General features: G+C 36.3%; 1 non-coding gene across 1 annotated transcript; it reads left to right on the top strand.

Moving 5' to 3' along the window:
* The first annotated feature begins 1,217 nt into the window (after positions 1-1,217).
* On the top strand, positions 1,218-1,324 carry LOC112503094. The gene has a single exon (XR_003067852.1). It is a non-coding gene; the product is annotated as a small nucleolar RNA R71 (small nucleolar RNA).
* The last annotated feature ends 1,933 nt before the right edge of the window (positions 1,325-3,257 follow it).

Genomic DNA, 3,257 nt, shown 5'->3' with positions numbered 1-3,257 from the left:
TAGTCTTTTGAAGAGTTGGTGCTGGAATCGGTTTCAAAAATGGTCTTACAATTGGTTCTGATTCAGTCCTAACAGGGATTAAAGGACTGGTCTGGTCTTTTATTGCGGGACTGTCACCAGATTGTGACACATCCACTACAATACTTTCTTTGGGAGTCTGGATTGTCTTGGGTTCATCAGGAAATATCAGTGGAAAATCTGATCTTTCTGGAATGGCCGTATTATCTATGGGCCTGACTATGGGTTGCGGCTCACTAGTACTCACAGGAATGGTAGTCACAAAATCTGGTACAGAGGTAACATAATCTTGTTCTACACTTTTCTTTTCAATATCTGCTTTGTTTGGTTCTTGTTCTTTTTGGGTGTTTTCTAAATAACTCTTTCCACTCCTTAACGTAACAACCTTAACATGCTCTTTTCCTTCCCTCTAAGGTATCTCTGTGTCACTGGGTAGAGAACCTACTGGTCTTTTTCTAATTTCCAAAGCCATTTGTCCCATTTGAGTTTCGAGATTTTTAATTGAAGCTTGAGTTTGGGTTATAAAACCCTTCATCATTGCTTCCAAAGAGGTAGATGACTCAGCTTGTTGTTTGGGCTTGCTTTGGAAAGAAGACTGATGATTCTGAAAATTAGTATGTTGATTATTATGATTTCCTTGATGTGCTTGCGAGTGAAAATTAGATTGGCCTTGTTGAAAATTGGACTGTCCTTGCGGTTGAAAATTGGACTGTCCTTGCGATTGAAAATTGGATTGTCCTTGAGGCTTTTGCATTGGCGGATTAAGAGCTGGACTATGCCATTAAAAATTTGGATGATTTCGCCATCCCGGATTATAAGTTTGTGAAAATGGTCCAGTCTTGTTGACATAATTTACATGCTCTGGATTTCCAGGACACTGCTCAAAAGAGTGACCTTCACCACAGTACACGCATTACACTGATTGCACATGTGGGCTAGATGTTAAATTTGAAATTAGCTTAGTGATCTGAGCTGTTAATGGAGAGACAACATCTACCTCATTTATTCCAGCTGTTTTCTTTAGTGGCATTGCACGTAGGTCAGACCATTGTCCGTTATTATTGGAAATCTTTTCAAGTATGTCAAAACCTTCATTATAGGTACAAGCTGTGAAAGCTCCGCTTGCGGTAGCGTCGAGCATTTGTCTAACAACGATATTTAAACCGTTGTAAAATGTCTCTAGCTGGATACAGTACGGAATGTCATGGTGAGGGCATTTTCTCAGCAGCTCTTTATACCTTTCCCATGCATCAGGAACTGCTTCATAATCCAGTTGTCTAAAAGTACAGATTTCATTTCTGGATTTGGCATTCCTCGTGGGTGGAAAATACTTTTTCAAAAACTTTTCTGCCATTTCATTCCATGCAGTTGCAAAGAATTGTACCATGCTCTTGCTCGATCCCTTAGTGAAAATGGAAAAAAGTTTTAGTCTCAGAGCATCGTCAGAAACATCAGGGATAAGAAAAGAGTTTGTGATTTCCATGAAAGAACGCAGATGAGAATGAGGATCTTCAAAAGATCAACCAGCATACTGGCCGTTTGTTTAAAGCATTTGAAACATCAGTGGTTTAAGTGAAAAATGGGTGGCACCAATGGCAGGCTTACGTATCCCTATGTGCAGTTGAGTTAAGTTAGGAATAACGTATGCCATAATGCCACCATTTTTAGCATTTGCAAGACGAAAGATGTTTTGAGCCTCATCCTCATATGGAATATTAGGTTCATTCCTAATTATACCTTCTTCGTCAATAATCACATTTTCAGCCATCGTTTCAGAGTTTAAAGCTCGAAGAACTCTTTGCACTCTTCTTCGTTGTCTAAAAGTTTGTTCAATATCCGGATCAAGTGGAAATAATTCACCGTGCGATAGCCTTGGCATGCACGGTGCGTTCACAAAAAGATGGTAGAAAAACTAACTTTTATAAACTTTACTTTTGAAAAGAAAAAAACTTCAGTGTACTATCCCCGGCAACGGCGCCAAAAACTTGCTCGTCGGTTTATTCAACCTTAGATTTTAACACAAAAATAGAACTCGACGCAAGTATACACCTCGAACTACTGTCGTCTCGTAACAAGTAATAATGGTAAAAAGTACCAGATATCGTTCCCACAGAGATARCTTGTAAAGTTATTTCAAAAGTCCAGTTTATAAAAACTAATTTCAGATGGCGAAACGAGGGATTTGATTTATCTAAAATTGGGTGGTTTAATTAACACTAAGAAAATATCAATCTTAAAAAGAAGCAYAGGGTGCAACAGTTGATTAAKACWTTAAACAAATGATTCAGTAAAAAGGTGACATAGCATTCCTGTCATAATTATCTAAAATCAATAAATGATTTTATATTACTATGACAGTATCAACTATCGGGTCAGACAGCCTCCCAGGAGCACACACCGGTTAACGTGCTATAGATACGATATCATTTATGTTAGACGTCGTGAATCCTACCACAACACAGTGTTACCATCCTACACCATAGGAGTATAGCGTTTGTCAGACACAAAAGCTATTTATAGCCTTCTCCTATTAYCTCAGGTTTTGAAAGTCAATACATTTTTATACACAAAATTAGTTGTCAATTAATTTTAATGCAATAATCAAATGAAATGTTAAGCACCTGAAATAAATAGTAGACTATAATGCTAATAAGACACCTTTGCACTTTCACATCGGCTTTGGTCTTAATTTCCCATTACACCCCAAGCTAAGGCGTTAGCCCATCATCGCTCAGTTTCTTCTCTCGAAGGATGTAAGGACTGAAAAATAAATAACTAAGACGGAAAAATAAATTACATAAAGTAAATTACAGGAAATGGAAATACTGGTATTTCAAGTACTGGAAATTAAATGACAAAAATGTAAATTGCAGTAAAGTAAAGACAGAAATGTAAAGGACTGAAATGTAAAGGACTAAAATATAAAGACTGAAATATAAAGACTGAAATATAAATGACTGAAATATAAATACTGAAATGTAAATACTGAAATATAAATTATAAATAACTAAATAATATTAATTAATATTAATCTAATAATAATGAAAGAAAGTACTTGATGGGATGACTAGTAGTACTTTGATGGGATGAAGAGATGACAAATGAAAACCTTGGAAAATGGGGTTGACTTTTGATGAAAACTTGCAAGTCAAGTAACGAAACTTGCAAAACAAGTTTCGTTACAAAGACCGAAAGACTACTTGCAAACTCGTAAAAACGGATTATTTAGACTATGTAAA

The sequence above is a fragment of the Cynara cardunculus genome, assembly GCF_001531365.2.
Source record: "Cynara cardunculus var. scolymus isolate 2C chromosome LG 1, CcrdV1, whole genome shotgun sequence".
Lineage (NCBI taxonomy): Eukaryota > Viridiplantae > Streptophyta > Magnoliopsida > Asterales > Asteraceae > Cynara > Cynara cardunculus.
Note: the sequence above shows the minus strand (reverse complement) of the source record. Positions and strands in the feature narration are given on the sequence as shown.